Genomic DNA, 19,189 nt, shown 5'->3' with positions numbered 1-19,189 from the left:
AATTTATAATGTGATGTAACAACGAGATGACGTAAAATAATTAGACAAACGTACCTACCTACTGCACATCTGTACATCAGTTCAACACCACGTACTGTATACAGTGTAAAGTGCCAGTGAATAAATCTTAGCTTTTAAGAAATAATAACAAGAGCAAACATTAACAAGACAAAAATCAAATAAATACGTTATAACTACAATACATATTATACGCATTAATGGAACATGACATGGAGTAATATTTAAAAAATACTTACTGTTTTTTGTACATCCTGAAGACCGTACTGACAGAGTAAAATTTACCAAATCGTACCACACTTAAGAATTAAACTGGAGTTCTTTATAAATGTGTGGTACTAAATTTACAACGTAACATTCCAATAGGAGATTTGAAAATGCTAACTCAAGTCAACCGTCTTAATAAAAATATGGAATACACAATTAGTTACTACTTACTTATTAATCAACCTACTATCAGAATAAAATTAATTACTCAAGAAAAAAATATCAAATCAACCTACTATCAGAATAAAATTAATTACTCAAGAGAAAAATATGAATCAGTTTTTTGTTACATTTTTACATGTCGAATTTAAGACAACACATTTTTATTTATTAAATTTTATTGTAGAAATATTGTGGAGAATTTTAAAAGACCCTTTAGTGTTTGAAAAGTTAGAGCATTAGTACACATAAGGTAACTTAAATCTTCAAAAATATTTTAATTTTTTTTTAAGACAAGTACAATTAAAACGTATATTTTGGAAAGTACCATACCCCGATGTTGTTATTGTCCAATGATTCTATATTATAGTGGCTAACATTCGTTACTTTGCACATCAGTAGATTACATTTATTATGAATTTTAATAGTTTAAAATGTTTTAAGTCCACTCTTCTATCAACTGTGAGATGAAACGTCATTTCGGAATGCTCAAAACATGAAATGCAGTCAACTTTTAATATAAAAACTGTTAAATTTACTACGATGATGTGATGAGTGAAACACCTGTGTATGTATTTTTTTATTTAAAAAATAATGAAATATTTAAAAATAAATCGTACTTTATTAAGAACACAACACAGCTTTCTTAAAATTGTGTCTTGTCTGTCAGTCTGTCTGTCTGAGTGACACCTCTTCACAGGTCCCACAGACTTGAAACCGGTTTCTCTTGGTCCTCAACTGATTTTTGGGGTCATGAAGTAAAAATGTAAAAATAAAATTCTAAGAATAAGAATAATTTATTCACACAATAGAACTCAAAGGTTTTCTGCGCAAGTCAAAACATCAGTATCAAAAGTAAGTTTAAAAAAACAACAGAACAGCATACAATTTAAAGGTAAAAAACAATAAATTCTTGTAACATTTTTAAGTTATTCCTACTGCAAAAAAAATCGGTCTAGTCAAGACATGGGTATCATGAGAGCCTCGTGGAGACTGAGAAAGCCTTCCCGATCAATTAAGTCTTTAAATAATTTTTGAAACTGTTTAAATTTGTTTGAATTTTGATTACATTTGGAAGTAAATTGTACAGTTTAGGACCAAAATAAAAAATTGAGTTTTTGAAAAGGTTGAGTCTGAAACGGTCTGAAATTAGGTAATTTTTGTGCCGTGTGTTATGATCATGATTTAAATTTGGAAAATGATTTTTATTTTGATAAACAAACATTGTCAAATGAAAAATGAGAAGGGAGGCCAAGGTAAGGATCCCACTAGATCGGAAACGCTCTCTACAGCTCTCATCTGATCTCATTCCCCAGACGACCCTCAATGCTCTCTTTTGAAGAGTGAATACTCTATTAAAGTTGATGACACTAGAAAATCCCAAAAAATATTATTCCGTGCCTCAACTTTGACTCAAATAAGCCTAAGTAACCCAGTTTAAGAACTTGTTCTGAGGAAAATGTAGAAAGGCACCTCAGGGTGAATGTAGCTGAATTTAAGTTTTTATCTTAGGTTTACCTTGGTTTTATAGCAACCATTATGGCAGCAATAAATTCACAGAATAAACAAATTTTGTTAACAAACTGAGTACAATCACATAACGCTCTTATCATGTGAGAGCAACACACGTGATGAAGTTACTGTGTTGGATTGGTTGGTAACACTTTGTTACTTTCTGTTGTGTCCTTTGATACTCCGTTGTATCGCAGTATTTCTTTTTGGTAAATTACAGGTATCTTTTACTTTATATCTTACTTGTAGCTATTTTTCAGAGATAAGTTGACATAAAAACAAGGACGATGCCTCACTGTATTAATTACTGTGGATAATTACAAATTACTACAATTATCAACTAGATCCAGCAGTAGATATGATGACATGTGACACTTCCAACACTTTTTTTAGCCAATTAATAAAAAAACTTAAACTAGTTCTTTTTTTTAAAAAACAAACTGTATGCAATATGAACATTAAAATTATTTATAAATTCAATAATGTATTTTTTTATTATTTTAGGTCTATTTCTGGCCTACACACAAGATTGTAATATTTCTTATCAAAACAGTGTTTGATGTTTTAGCAAAACATCCACGAGTAAAGTGAAGAATCTAGGTTAAGAGCACAATCTAAACAGAGATAAATGCCAAGATTTTTATTTCCAAAACATTTTTCTATTTACATTCAAACAAATTATATACATGGAATAGTCATTTCATCAAGCGTGCTACTTAATGCAATTAAATAATCCAATACATTAATTAGTAACTTACAACAAAATTTACAGATTTATTTAGAGGTTGGTACAGTCTTAAGGTTTATGATCTTAAAAACTATTATGATTATGACTTTTAAGAAGTGTAGTAACTACTTCACACAATATTATTTTACAGGATACAAGACAATAGATGATTTGTAAAATCTGGTGGTATTAAGTATTACAAATTATCAGTATCGTAGGAGAAGGTTTAAGGATTTTCTTGCTTAAAGCGAATCGTGAATGAATAAAGGAAAGGTTGTTGAGTTCTTACACAAAAGCTGATACCACAACTCAATTATTTATACATAAGTTTGTGACTGTATGGAAAAACAAAACATGTTCTACTTTGATTCCTATAAGAGTTATGTGTTTATTTCTTATTCTATCACCAAAGAGTACCACTTAAAAAACGAATGAGCAGACAGTGATAAGAATCAATGGTGCAAATACAATTCTCATGTGGGGAAAGGCAAAAATAAGTTGTTTAGCAGAATCAATAGGAAGGCGGAAGACAATTATGTGAAATGGAGAAAATTTTACAATCGCTGTTAAACAAAAATAATTAGTAAAATCAGCCAAAAACCAAATAAGAAGTACAGTATAACTTCATTTATCCGGATCATCAAGTTACCTGGATCAATTTTGCAGAGTGGCAAAAATACATTGTTTTAAGATTAAACTATTTTTGTTGGATTTCTAACTTAGATTTTTTTCTGCCTGGTGATAAGAATAATGCGTACAATATAATAACAAATGAACAATGTTTTTTGTAATAGGCCAATCTTTACGACTGTTAATTTGTAAGATGTAAATGATTGGCTTCAGAACGACAACAGCATTGTTCCGATGATCACTACAGAATTTGTATTGGCAGTATGTTCTTGTACGGTAATAAAGGAGAATGAAAACAATTATAAGAAGCAACAGGAAGACATCATGACTTATTCTGATGTAACGGTATAGGCAGACCGGTTTATTTTGAGTGGCAATTCCTAGAAGCAAGGAATTGGAAGGAAGAAGAATACAGTGGATGGGGCATGTGAAGAGGATGGGAGATAATAGAATGCCTAGAATAGCACTGGAGAAGGAGGAAGGAGGAAGAAGACCAAGAGGAAGACCGAGAGGAAGATGGGAGGACCAAGTGTGGAAAGACATAGAGAGAAGGGGACTACAGAAAATACAGGTGGATGAAGAGGAGACCTGGAACGATAGACTAAAGTGGAGGAGGCTGTGTATGACGACCCGTGAGAACGGAAACGTCTGACGATGATGATGATGATGATGATGATGATGAATTCCTAGAAGCAGTGTACCAACGTCAAACAAAAACACTGTCTGAGTTTTGATTTTGATGAAATAATAAGCAACATTTCTTTGCATTTGTTATTTAATTTGTTTTCTATATAGTTGATCTTTGTAAAACAAAATAACAAATTTGCTCTCTTTTAATGTTGTATTTACAAAATAAACTCCTAATTATCTCTAATTTATTGTGTTTTTAATGAATTTTCAGTTGTAGACCCAATTATCAGTATAAATGAGGTACTGTACTACTGCTATTGAGCAAACTAAATAAAGTTTTCTACACATAAAGTAGCTTTACACAGTGGAAAGGCTTTATTTCATGTAAATGTTGAGTTAACTCTAGTTCACCTTCCTCTTAGTGCATCGTCTGGGATCGGATGCTGTTTTAGATTTGACTCCTGAAATCTTGTCATGTTCATTCGAAGACATCCAAAAACAAAGTTATTATTAAAAACCAATATGATTTTATTCAACTAATAAGGATCGGCCGGTTTGTCTAATATAGTCCGATCCTTCAAAATTAGATTTAATGAACATATAAAAGCATTGAAGACATCAAATTCAAAATATTCTGACCACTTCAATAACACCGGCCATACATACACAAACGTCGAAAACAATCTTAAATTTTACACACATGCAAAAAAAGTCCCCTATAGTCAACTTTAGAATATTTTGAAATTTACAAAAGGGCCAAAATTAACCCTAATGTGTTATTAAATGACAAAGATTTCATAACAAAAAATGTATTATTTGATAGACTTTTAAACTATACAAATTAAAGACAAAATTTAGCCACCTACGTAGTTAAAACATATGTCAATTAGGTCTAATTATTTATATTATTTCTCTTATTACCTTAACCAATACAAGTAACTGAAGATGGATTCTTCGAATCCTAAATGTACATCGTACCAATAAAAAATACAAAAGTGTTCAAGGTGTATTCTTATTACTCGTAGTTACATTAAACACTTTTTGAGGATACATTTATAAAAATTTTTTGTTTGTGCTTCAATTTGTTTGCCACTTTCTGACCTTCTGCCACCTGTTTACAAAGAATGTATCACTAACAAAAACAACTAAAACATAAGCAAAGAGTCTATCAGGCTGATCTTGTTTAGCTCACAAGATTATTTTTGAAAACAAAATTTAGCCTCTTAAATAAGAACAGGAACACAGTTATTATTGTAATCTTAACATACTAAATTTTCACACGATAAACCAATTCTTAGGTGTAAGTTAAGTTTTCACTTCCTTTGGAATGTCTCTAGGATCAAGAGTCTTTTCTGCACTTAGAACAATGTCCGTGGGGTCAACTTGGGAGTCGCTTCTTCAAATTTAACCTGTCCTTTCGCCTCTTTGGTTCACTTTTGTTCTTCAAAAAACCTTAGGTTCGAAGATCCTTGTTTGATTTCCAAAATTTGCACATCACTATCGGAACTGTCAGAGTCCTCTTCAGTGTTGTCATGACGGCAGTTTCCATGGCATGAATACTGTCTCAGGCTGCAATAAAACATCAATAGCTATAATTAAAACCCATAAAACGATAGAGCTGTGTATAATCTAAAAACTAGTTGATATTTCCCTTAAATGTTTAAGAGTATGAGATGGAAATTCTTTTGTTTTGTACAACATACAGCCTACATAAAAACTTCTACCTCTCTGCTAATTTATGAACAGTTCCAGATAGACAAAGCAAACTTACAGAGCATTTCTGAATTATAGGATCTTTTAACAATATAAAATGATACTTCCCAATCAACACTTTGTGTGCGGTAGACAAACATGTCACTCCAAATACAAATACTGTATATACTAAATGAAAAAACTGACTTGTAAAGCATTTCATAGTTCGCAAAAAGTTCTAAAGAATGCAAGGGTACATTAAATCTTACATTTGCTCCAAATACAAATACTGTATATACGAAATTGACTTGTAGAGTATTTCAAAGTTTACAAAATAAAAAACACAAGGAAAAATTATCTATTATTTGATCATTGGAAAAAGAGCAAAAATGTAGACAAAAACTGAGAATTTTTATTTGCTTCATGGACATTTAGTTAAAATATAAATTTCAAAAATGAAAACATTGTTAAGTCCTTTTTCAATCTGGAAAAGGTAACTTTGAATAGGAAGTGGAGGGGAGGCTGTCAGGAAAACGGGGGCTGGTAGGAAGATGAGGGGAGGCTTTTAGGAAAACGGGGGCTGGTAGGAAGTGGAGAGGAGGCTGTTAGGAAAAAGGGGGCTGGTAGGAAGAGGAGGGGAGGCTTTTAGGAAAACGGGGGCTGGTAGGAAGTGGAGGGGAGGCTGTTAGGAAACCGGGGGCTGGTAGGAAGTGGAGGGGAGGCTGTTAGGAAGAGGAGGGCTGGTAGGAAGTGGAGGTGGGCTATTAGGAAGAGGAGGGTTGGTAGGAAGAGGAGAGGGGGGTCTGGCGGGTAAAACAAGACAAGAATCTTGTTATATGTGTGAGAGTTACAACATATATAGTTGCCAGAGGTGAATGAAAAGATCGTAGAGCTGTGGATGGTGCCACACCATCTGGGCAAGTTCTCTAAGATACGAATCCCACCAACACAAAACTTACAATATACACAGTACTTGCCTGAGTCCACCAGGAGGAATCAGTTTGTACTGTTCGTTCTCCCCGCCGCAGGACAGTAGTTTGTTCCTCAGATCCTCCATCGGCCCGGGAGATCTGCAGACGATTCACAACTTGAGCCATCTAAGCACATTCACTTGACACTATGTTACAGCGTTCGTATTCATAAATAAATTTTCCACACCGGACATTGTATCATGTTAGGTAAAGATGAGCCGAATTTGAGATTGCCAGGGACATATGCCAACGGCAGTGAGCAAGTTAAACATGTACTTTGACCCTTTGATGACACAAATATTGCCTGTCTGACAAATTTCTAATTCAGTAGACTCCCATTCGTTCGGCCTTTGGATAACTCAACGACGAAAATAAGACTTCGCTCACGTGATGGTCCACAACGTAAAAACTGACAGGATTCAACCTGTCTATGTAGCTTCCAGTTAACATGGTCAACAAACATCATAGTTTGGTTAATTCTTCATTATGTCCTGGATTTAAATTGAGAGTTTGTAAGTGAACAGTGACTTATGATTATAGAGTGCTATTATACATTTACAGAATACCTTCGGTTATTCCGGCCATTTTATAGTCCAATCAAGGACCCGGAGTAGGGGGAGTCTACTGTAGGTTCATGTAGCGTTATTATTAAATTACAACTATAATTATAACTTTTTTAAAGGTTTATAATATTTTTAAACAATTTGTCTTTCTATTTCTTTCAAAATACATTATAAAATAAACTGTTGTCTTTAATATCATGATATAAAATTAGTATTAACCCTTAAGACACCATTATTATTTTAGTTGTCTTTTATATAAATTTTAACTACAGAGCGGCAAATTGTCTAGTTTTGGCACACATACCACACAATGCTCGTGTAACTTTTGGTAACAATCGTAGCGCACTGCAAGTGTGCAGCAGCAACATATTTTAATTCGAACATGCACTGCAAATGTACAGTATCAGCTTATTTTAATAAGATCATGTACTGCAAATGTGCGGTGGCAACCTATTTTAAAGAGATTACGCATTGCAAATGTGTGGTAGCAGCCAATGAGACCAAGCATTAGAAATATGTGTCATCAGTTTACTTTAACGAAATCACACACTGCAAAATGTGCAGCACCAGTTTAATGTGACCATGCATTGGAAATATGTGTCAGCAATCTATTTTAATGAGACACATGCTGAAAATGTGCAGCAGCAGTCTTTTAATGAGACCATGCATTGGAAATACATACCAGCAATCTATTTTAATGAGACACACGCTTCAAATGTGCAGAGACATTCTATTTTAATGAGACCATGCATTTGAAATACTTGTCAGCAGTCTATTTTAATGAAACACAGACTGCAAATGTGAAGCAGCGGCCTATTTCAATGAGACCATGCATTGAAAACACGTGTCAGCAGTCTATTTTAAAGAAAAACAGGATTTTTCCAGACATTTGCCATCGTTCATGTGCCATCGTCGTAAGTGGTTGGTCGACGAATGCAGATAAACTAAATTTCAAAATTATCACAGGACCACAAACACCAGAGCCATATCATAGCATATTTTAGGGTATTACACCATTGGGGGGGGGGGGGGTGGGGGGGGGGGGGGGTGGGGGGGGGGGGGGGTGGGGGGGGGGGGGGGTGGGGGGGGGGGGGGGTGGGGGGGGGGGGGGGTGGGGGTTTCATCCAAAAACATTCAAAAGTCTGTTCGGTAAGTGTTACTTTATAATCTTCCAACTCGGCAATTATTGTAAACCCGAATTTATCCTTCATTTTCTCCAAATTCAAAATTTTGTATTTCTTATTTTCTTCCAATTTCATTTAACTTCTTATACTCTTTAAACTTACATTCTCCAATATCCATTTAACTCTTTCAAGAAACTCCATTTAAATAGAAAAAATTCAAAGACGGAAAAAATGAAATTTTGCTAACAATCACTCGAGAAGTCGAGGGAATTGCCAACATCTTCATTGTTTGACGAGGGTTCTTCATTTACTTTCTCCAAATGTACTATAAAATCATCGAGGATTTCTGGCTTAAAATCGTAGACAAATTCAACATCCAGATAATGAAAAAAAATACAGGTAATATCTTTTCATAATAAACGTGTGTATCGATACCTACAAACCTAATGTATTTCTTTGAAAAGGAAAATAATTTTTGTCAATGGTTCCAAGAGATAAGTAAAAATTTTTATTCTGTTTTCTAAATTCTGTAACAAATTTTGTTTGCTTCTTGTCTCCATATTGCAATTTTATAAGCAGATTATTCAAATGTGTTAGTTTATTTCGTAATTTCTTAGGTTTAGGTCTTTCGTACAAAATTAAATTACAATCTCTACAAACTAAATATTTTTTATCATTAATTTTCTCCTCTATTATAACACTTGTAACAGTTGGCATTGTACTCTTTCCATTTTAAAAAACAAAAAAGATTTTTTTATAAATGGAGATTATGGAACTAAGTCTACCAAGATATAAATTTTTCAGCACAAATGTTTATGTTTACATTTCTACAACAGAGATAAATAGAAATAATTTCATTCTATTGTACAAACTATTTAGGATATTTTGTCTATGATTACAAAGATTTATTACGGAAGAAATCGAGATTTTTTCAGCGCAGCGAGAGAGTATATTTTATTGAAGTATTAGGGCGAAGGAATGAAAGAAAATAATATGAATTTAAGCAAATTATTTTTCTTAAATAAAAAATCTATTCTACTAAATAGTCATCAAACAACATGAACTCTCCAAAATCACTTCAGTTTCTAGCATTTAAAGAACTTACCACAGGAAAATAGTTATAAAGACTTCTTTGAATTACCTAAATATGTTAAAACAAATGTTGATATTTTCCTTAAGTGAAAACGAATCCTTAAATGAAAACGAATTCAGCAGAACTTTTAAGTACTAAAAAGTGTTCAATGCAATTTATTACAGACAACTTATGATAGTATAAATATGTTAAATGTAATAGGAGATTTTTAAATTAAATAATAGAAAAATAAGAAAAATATTCCGATTTTTACAAAATAAACTAAAACACCAACAATCTGACATTTTTCATCGCTTTTATGCTAAATTTCATTGCTTATTTGTTGAAATGTTGAGAAGACAATATCCATACTGGACAAGAAATATGCATACAGCTAGTTTTTTAACAAGTCTTTGTAAAACAACAAGATTTATCAAAGGAATTTATAAGAGATCACGCTTTTGTTGTAGATTGGGATAAATTATATGGAAAAAAACATTTACGAAACAGATATATTGTGGTGTGTGTGGTTCTGACGAAGAAAAGAGAAACGTTTGCCATTCAGCAATTCATTACGATATAATGAAAGACATACAAAATGAATGATTGTGTCTTTGGTGTAGTGTTGTTTAGTGTGCGTGTTTGCGCTATGGGGAATCACATCACATTCAACTTCTACGGTGTCTATTGTTTAGAGACTTGGCCCTGCACTGCTACTGTCCAACCAAGTTAATGGCTAGGAGCTGTAATTCGGGTCTTAGACTCTGGAATTTTTTTGTTCCCAAGTCTCAATTTTCTTTGGTAACTACTGTGTGTAGAAGTTGATGGAGAGATACAATTAGGGAATTTGTGTTGGGTGGTTTTGTAAGTGTAAATGTTGTATTAATGAACGATGTTGAATGATGAATGTAATGAACCGAATTAAGGAAGAGAAGGAATTAAGGAATGAAGTGGAAAGGTGAGGAAGCAAATGGCGCGCGCCAATCCACAGTTGTCATTAATCGGCTTGTTCTATAGTCATTACACTATGGCCACTCGTGTAAAGACTTGTCCCCAACCACTGGAACGACAACCATGTCTTCCTCAATAAAAAGCGCGCCTGAAGCTCTGGGATTTGAACCCAGGAACCTCAGGCTTTGAAGGAAAGCGTCTTACCAACTGAGCTACGGAGAGTCTCGAAAGTTATAAGCTATATCTCTGCTATATAAGTTGTTCAATTAGGAGTGCTAGTTTACAAATTTATTAATAATTTTATATTTCAAAAACCACTCAACCGATTTTAATGAAATTTGGTACACATATAGTAAATACGTAACTCTTTCGACTTAACTTATCCATGAGGGTGAAATCATCCCCTATTTTCTTAATATTCATAAAAAAATATAAAATAAAAATAATCAGGAAAAATGTGAAAACTTACAAAAACAAGCGAGTTCAACTTAAAATTTCATGAAAAGAACAAAATTTTCAAAATCTACCCCAATCATCCCTTATCTTAATACTCTTATATCTCGAGAACTATTGGAGCTTTTTTGCTGAAATTTTGGTATATAGGATCAGTAAATATTAAAGTATTTTTTTAAAATCAATAACTTCCGGTCCAACCCTTAAGATGACCTTGGAATAATTTTTTGTTAATATCATCCCCATTTTTTAAGATATTCTTTTGAAATTAAAAATGAATACTTATATCAATGTCTTTAACAATTCTGTAAAGTTGTAGAATTATCCAATGAATAATATAGAGCAATAAGACGATTTTTTCAAAAAATTTTACTGAATTTCTCTAATATCGTTCTTAATCACATCATAGGCTAAAAATTTCTTCTCAGAAACCACAACCACATAACATGTCGAGTTAGTAATAGCATTTTTGAAAATCCATATTGATAATTATATCGTTCTTTGAACCAGAAATATTTGTCAAACTCTTCGTTGTATCAATTACATAAACAGGTCTATTCGCTAAAAATTCTTTAGGATTGTAATACATTTCCTTATTATTACAGTAAACTTTCTTAAAATCTTGATACATCTGATACATGATTCTGAAAAGACCTCCTGAAATGTTTAAATTTTGTAATTCATCTGGAGATAATAAGAACCGTTCAATTTTACTCTGATATTTTTTACATCCAAACTATCAAACTTTGAAGGATTTTTTTCTTGATTATTCTGTCTACCTGTTTGAAAACCAATGATAACGAACTTGGGATTGAAGATATTTCTATAAATATTTGTAATATCGAACGAATAAGTTGTTCCGGAAATACCTTTTTGTTCAATACATTGCCAATCTAGAAAATTAAACATAATGTTTTGACTTTTTGTAATTTCATCAATCGACCTAATTTTACTCGTGGTTTTATAATCAATCATTGGAACTCTAATAAAAAAATCTGTAATTGTTATTTTTCCATCAACAGGCATAACATTTCCAGTTGCAGTCTTCAGAATCACATCATCGTCTTCTGCTCTTATAAAAACTTAGATAAAATCCTCCTTTATAGATCGGAATAGTAACATTTTCAAAAAATCCTAATCCAAAATGAGATAAATTTCCAGCTGCTTCAAAAACACCAAATTTAAAATCTGATTCAAAGCCATTAGAAGTTTGAGAAATAACATCACTTTTTGAATACGAAATAGTTCCTTTAATAGTGCTTAATTGGCCACAGTTTTCGACTTCTTCTATCAATTTATTGTGTTTTCTTACCTCAATCTTAGAAAATAAAAAACGGTATAAAATTATCGATTAATCTAACATTATCAGTTCCAAGATATGCTTGACCATCTGTTGTTTGTTAAAGTTCCAGAAATATAAAACTGGAAGTTAGACGAGCAAAAGTTATCTCCAAAAATCAATATTAAAACTCAGTTCTTTTTATTCGGTTCATTCAAATGTTGTTTACTAATTGGATAGAAATTTTTAAACTCCGCCCTTTCAATATCACTAGCATATTTTCTGTAGTCCGCCATTTAATAAGACAAATTTTAAACATCATGTATAAGAAAGATATCATTTTTTTCATCGATCTAATGTACGTTTTTATAAGAAAAGATATATAAATTTTAGTAAAATAATTAAAAAGATTAGAGTCATATTTTTAATGATCTACTTCGTCATATTCAGGATTCTCTTCCTTAAATTTTGCGATCTCGGTCACATATTTCAATAAATTTGCACAGGATAGTAACCGCTATCTATAATATTGTTCCAATCAACTGTATCTTTATTTTCATCCAAAAACTTTATACTCAAGTGTTGATAGAGACAAAGAACAGACATATGATCTTTTAATTGATAATGTATATTTTCTTGAATGAACTCTGATGATAAAGTTTGATATTTGGCAATGTTATACCAATTCAATTTGTTTACGTATAATCGCATCATATCTTCGGATAGTTCATATTTTTGAGAAATATCGTCCCAATGTTCCTTTTTCAAATCTCTTTCGTGTTGCATTATAAAAAGATCGAAAGCACTGTAATGTCCCGCCATCTCTATTTATTAGGGAAAAATTTCAAGTTTTTTATAAATTGGCTCTTTTTAGCGTTACATTCAGCACATTTTCCAGAAATTCTCTTAACTCCGTTAATGTTCGCATAGTATTTTATATCGTTTGGTGGCAGTTTTTCTCTTTGCACCTCACACAGTATATGAGCGCCATTTATATAAGGAAAATTAGTCATCATAGCCGCCTACTCCATTAAATCTGTTATCAATATTTTCAAAAGTTTTATTAACATCTTCTTTAAATTTATTAAAGTTTTCTTCTAGTTTATTTACTTTATCGAGATATAAAGAGTATCGATCATCTATACTTTTAAGTAATTCATTATTATGTGTTATTTGCCTCATTTAAACGTGTACCAAAATCTTCAAAAAAGTTTATTTCTCATTGAAATGTGTATCAAAATCTTCCAGAATTTTGTTAATTACTTCACCAACTAATACATTAAACCACTATTTTTTATATGTATTAAAGTTTTCTTCTAGTTTATTTACTTTATCAAGTAATTCACCAACATCGTCTACTGATCTTTTTACTTCTTTCATCAAGTTTTTCATAGACTTCTGTTGTAAAAATCTCTTTAACATGCTGTTTATGATTCTCATAATTTTGTTTTAGTTCATTAAACATTTTAATAGGGATCTTCTAATTGAATCATTACAACAACATCAAATGGATTAATTCCTTTACTAACACCGCTAATTCTTTTTCCTTTAAAATCTAAGGCATTTTTAACATTCGGATCATGTAAATCAACAATATCGATGTTTTTCTGATAAATTTTAGAGGTTTTAAAATTTTTGTTCTTTAACAACAACATCATGTTTGTCAATACCTACAGGTCGAACACCGACAATTCTTTTTTTTATTAGCCAAACTAACATAATTCTTTTCAACTTTGATCGCTTCAGTAATTTTATCAGCTTTTTCGATATGAGACATTAAATTGGTAAATATAATTTTTTTACACCATCATCAACTTCTTTTTCCAATGTTTTTATTTTATCAGCAACTTCATTTGAACTCATGAAATTTGCAAGTTTGTTATCATATTCTGCTTTAAAAATCTTCAATCTCGACAGCAAACATATCTGAATCTGGAAGGTTTTGTAATAAATTTTCTAGACTTGTTATCAAACTCATTTCTCAAACTATCGAAATTCAAACTATTATCTACATTTTGAATAAATTTCTGTGTTCCAAATACGTCTCAAAAATATTTTGTGAATCCATATTTATTAAGTAATAATTTGTTAACAACTTCTTTAAAATCTTTACCAGTACTCAGTTCATTCAAAACAAAAAAAACACATAAATGACCACAAAATTGAGGGGAATCTTTATAGTCTTGAATCTGAGAATCATTGTAGTAGACGCTTGATTTTTTCAAATATTTAATCAATTCTATAGGTGGTTTGTCCTCAATTCTTCCATACGAATCAAAATAACAGGCATTCTTATCAATTTTTATAATAACAAACCCAATGCGTTTCCACTTCCCATAATCGAGTCTAAATTCACAATTCCACATTCAAATTTCTTAACTTTTTCAGGTAATGTATCTCTCATGAAGATTCCTCTAAAATGTTTAATATTTTTGCAGATTTCTTCCAATTCCCCGAATGTTAAAGGTTTTAACATTTTTTTTTTTTCAATGTTTGATTTTCACGTAATTCAAAGTTTTTTCATCTAATCCAGATCCTGTAACATCTTCCAACTCTTTATCTAACCAATTTAAAATGTTTCGAACAATAGGAATCACATCCTTTTTAACGATTGGAGCAGGCTTTACGAACATAAGGAACAACATTTTTAACAACTGGAATATTTTTCTCCAAAATCTAATAAATCTTTCAAAAGTCCCACCATTTTTAAGTTCTTTCTAACTGATTATAAGAAAATTCTATTCTGGTTCCTTTATTGTTTTTCTTATGTTTTTCGAGTTTATTGTATTGTCTATTTGTTAAAAATATCTTTATCTTCGCCATTTTTTTAGTTGATCTATTTTAAAATTGAATACTAACCGGGTATTCTCTTCTTAAAAGCGGATTTTATTTTTTCTTTCTGATTTTTGCTGAAGTTTACGTCTCACCTCCATTTATATAGTTAAAATTTCAAGTTCTCTCTTCGATTCCCATTTCCTAGTTTTCTCACTTCCAAAAACATTGCTCCAGCTGTTGGAAAGCGCAACAAATCTTTCACCTATAAACTAGCATCTTTTGATAAAAATCTATCCATTGCTTTATCTTGCAAAACTTTATCTGCTATATGTCTGGAATTTGTGTCTCTATGTTTTGCATAAAAAACTATCGTGTTCCATAGCAGCTTGATCTAATTTATTCACACCAGGATCTCCTCTTTTTAGCCTTTTTTCGAGTTTTGTGCCAGGCCCCAGATACTGATAAGTTGGTACGTGTAATTCAAAAGGTAAATTGTTGATAAAATCATTCAAAAGTCCACTACCCTCAATCATAGATGAACTTATTGTCGGCAAAATTCGTTTTAAATATTTAAATTCCATCAGGTTTTTCAATCATTTCGTCAAGTTTGTTCGAAATAAAATCTTTAATTGCTTTCTTTTCATTCAAAAAATTGTTATTTCCAGCCTTCTCTTGAGCATAAATATAATTTATAATTCCATCGAGTTTTGTCAAATCGTCGATATATCTGTACTCAATCTTATTATCACTGTATTTTCTTATACCAGATCCTTCGATTCGTTTTTCCCCAAATTGGTTTAATCAAATTGAGATATTTTTGTTTTACCTTTACTTGACTTTGGTTTCTTAGTTGATGGATCATTATTTTTGTAAATTGAATCAGATTTCCATAAAATTTTCTGTATACTTTTTTTCAAGTCTTCTTCAGAATATAAACCGTCTTTTGGAATATCAGTGCCTGTTAATAATCTCCATAAACCCTGAGTTCCTTCATATGTTTTTTCATTAATAATGATATCATTATGCTCAAAATTCACGGGCAAAATTTCCAATCATAAAACTTTTCTTTTTTCTGTCCCAATACAAACCAAATTTATCATCCTTTGCTCTAGGAAGAAATTTTTTAACCAATTTCACCAATTAATTATATATCCGTTGTTCCAGGTACTTATTGGTTCAACTATTGGTAGCTAAGTCTTCAATGATTCGAGGTCTAAATGGTGTTGAAGATGGTAATTTTGGCAATTCAAACTCAGATTCTGGTATCGAAATATCGGCAAATTGTCGTACAACTGGAACCAAATTCATCAAATTTTGATTATCGCTTAAAAACATTTTCAATTTTGCCCTCAACATTTTTTTATTTGCAGATGTTTTAACAGGTTGATTAATTTTTTGAAATAAATTCTTGTTCTTTTTCATCAATTCGAATCTGTTCTTTAAATTCTTTGATTAATTTCTTTTCTATTTTGATCAAGTTTTTTTTTGCTTCTTCTGAAGTTACGTTCGCCATTTATTTAGGAAAATTTTGAAACGTAAACGTGGAACGTGGAACGTGGAAACGTAAAACCGAAACGAGAACGTGAACGTGGAACGTGGAAACGTGAACACGAAACGAGAACACGAAAACGTAAAACGTGAAACGTAAAAAACATGAAAACAACTAGATTATCACACGTTTATATTGGAAAATTTATTCAAATATTTACCATTTTTAGGCTTCAAAGTTAGATTAATAGTTAAAAATCCATAGTCTTCTTTCCAAATTTTATCACACAATTCATTAAAGTGGTTAAAACTCATATCAGATCCCACATAATTGTTGTAAAATCTTTCTCGAATAGTGATCGTCTTGCTTAAAAAACACACAACATATTCAAATTATTTCTAATAACTTGTTTATCAACCTTTGAAAAGCATTGGGAAAGATAGATACAAGATATGTTTTTGTGACGAGACATTACGAAATTATTCCTTAATAACGTCTTGATTTTCTAAAATACAATCATCAAAAACGATTAACGAATTGGGTTTACATTTCGCTTAACGGAACTATGTCCTCGGAAGCATTATAAAAAATGTGATATTTTTTTTGTTTAAGTTTTTCTCAATATTTTCAAATCTTTCTTGTAATTTTTTATAGGCGTCCTGTTCTAAAGATTTACTAAAAACATACAAATTGGAATAAGGAATCAACCTATTGTATGATAAAATTCAATAATAAAGTTGTTTTTTTCCACATCCACTTGAACCAACAATTAACAATCTGATTGGTTGATCTTTCTTATTTTCTTCAAACGTTTGAAGTTTTATATCTGATCTTTTTTGCTTTAAAAATTTCTCCATTTAAATAGAAGATTTTCATCTTGAAGCAACGCTTGCGTAAATGAAGCTGTTCAAGTTGACTTCAGAAAGCTCTCAATTATTTTTAAACTTGGAACATCCTATACACTTAGAGGAAGAATCAAATTATTTTATCGGTTTAAGCGGTTTTTATTCTGACAATTTTGTAATAAATATTAGTGAAAAGTTCTCCTTATTGTATAGGATTTAGTGAGAAGAACATAACAAAATACTATGGTTTAAACAAAGGATATTATACTTTCGATCAAATAAAAAATTCCCTTAAAAATTATCTGAAAAACATTCAAACAATCAGATAAATCTTTAAACTTTGACGAAAACAAGTTTGAAATGCAAAAAAATTATCTCTCTAATAAAATTCAAATAAAATCACAGTAAGAATAATGTTTTCAGCAATTATTGTAGATTTGTTAGGGTTTGTTCAAGAAACTATTGAGCCAAATCAGGTATATTTAGGAAATAAAACGCCAAAATTTAGACCGTTCGATGTAATTGAAGTACATTGTAATCTCGTTGAAACCTAGTTTTGAAAATCATACCGAACATTTACACAAAGAATCTGAAATTTTGTACACATTTTTCCCAAATGTTGCTTATGGATCAAAAATCAGTGAAAAAACCGAATGAAATCGATTATATTCCAATTAGACAAAATATTAAAAGAATTCAAAAAATCGTTCTGACTATTCAAGACTCTGAAGGAAATCTATTAAATAATGAGAGTAAAACAACAATATATTTAAGATTGCAAAAGGAATAAAAATGAGTTGATGATGATGACAAAAATTCAATATTTTTACTTAAAAAACAAGGGGCTATTCGAATGGCCCCTTAACAATCTTCATCCTGACACTGTTTTTAATCAATGAATCTGGCCTTCATTCTCAAAATAAAAATTACTAGTTAAATTTCTTTTCTATCTAAATGGAGTCAGTTGTAGACCTACTCAATAATCAACTTAGATTTAAAAGCAAACATATCTTTACAATTGTTGACGAAAATAATGAATTTTGGTTTAAGGCTAAAGATGTTGCAGAAATATTGGAATTTAAAAATACGAGACAAGCTATCATAGATCATGTTAAAGAAAAATACAAAAAAGCTTTGAAAACATAGATTCTGACAAGGGTATCGAATCGCGACTCTTACAAAAATTACATCCAGACACTATTTTCATCAATGAACCAGGCATATATTCTTTAATACTGAAATCTAAAATGAAGATTGCAGAAACGTTTTCAAAATTGGGTTTTAGAAGAAGTATTACCTTCCATTAGAAAATATGGTGAGTACAAACTCAAAAACGAAAATAAGCAGTTAAAAGATGAAATAAAACAGTTACAAATTTCAGGTCAAATGAAATCCTTGAAAATAGAGAATCAAGAATTGCGAATGGAATTAATGAAGAGAGATATGGTATGTAAAGATTTTGATAAGAAAAAACACCATGTTTTTGTGTTAATTAAGAAGAATCACATGTGGGAATATCCTTATTACGTTATCAGAGCTCAAAAGAGAGAAATACCGAAAAGATTAAAACATCTAAAAATAAATTATCCTGAATTAGAGATTTTGTTCATTGATGACGAACCAAATTCTATCAATCTGTATAACCAAATGAAAGAATCTTTGAATTATTTTATACAACGGAAATCATTTTACTACAAATATGGCAGAATCTCGACTGATTTATAGAATATCTAAATTACACGATGAAAATGTTAAACATTCGAATTATGATAGTTTGTTTGTAAATGTCTTTTAAGACTATAGAAATGTTGAATTTCTCTTCCGCATACGCAAAGAACTGGTCTAGCAAAGATTTGTTTAGCACAATCTTTACAATATGCTTGTTTGTTGTCTTTACTATAATGGAGATTATAAAATTCTGAAATATTCTTAACCTTTTTACACCGTGTGCACTCTTTCTCTTCTAAAGTTAATTTTTTCCATTTTATCATATAATTCTTTTCTATATTTCTTATTACAATCCTTACAATAA

The sequence above is a fragment of the Homalodisca vitripennis genome, chromosome 7 (assembly GCF_021130785.1).
Source record: "Homalodisca vitripennis isolate AUS2020 chromosome 7, UT_GWSS_2.1, whole genome shotgun sequence".
Classification (NCBI taxonomy): Eukaryota; Metazoa; Arthropoda; class Insecta; order Hemiptera; family Cicadellidae; genus Homalodisca; species Homalodisca vitripennis.
The sequence above is the reverse complement of the archived record's forward strand: the minus strand, read 5'-3'. Positions refer to the sequence as shown.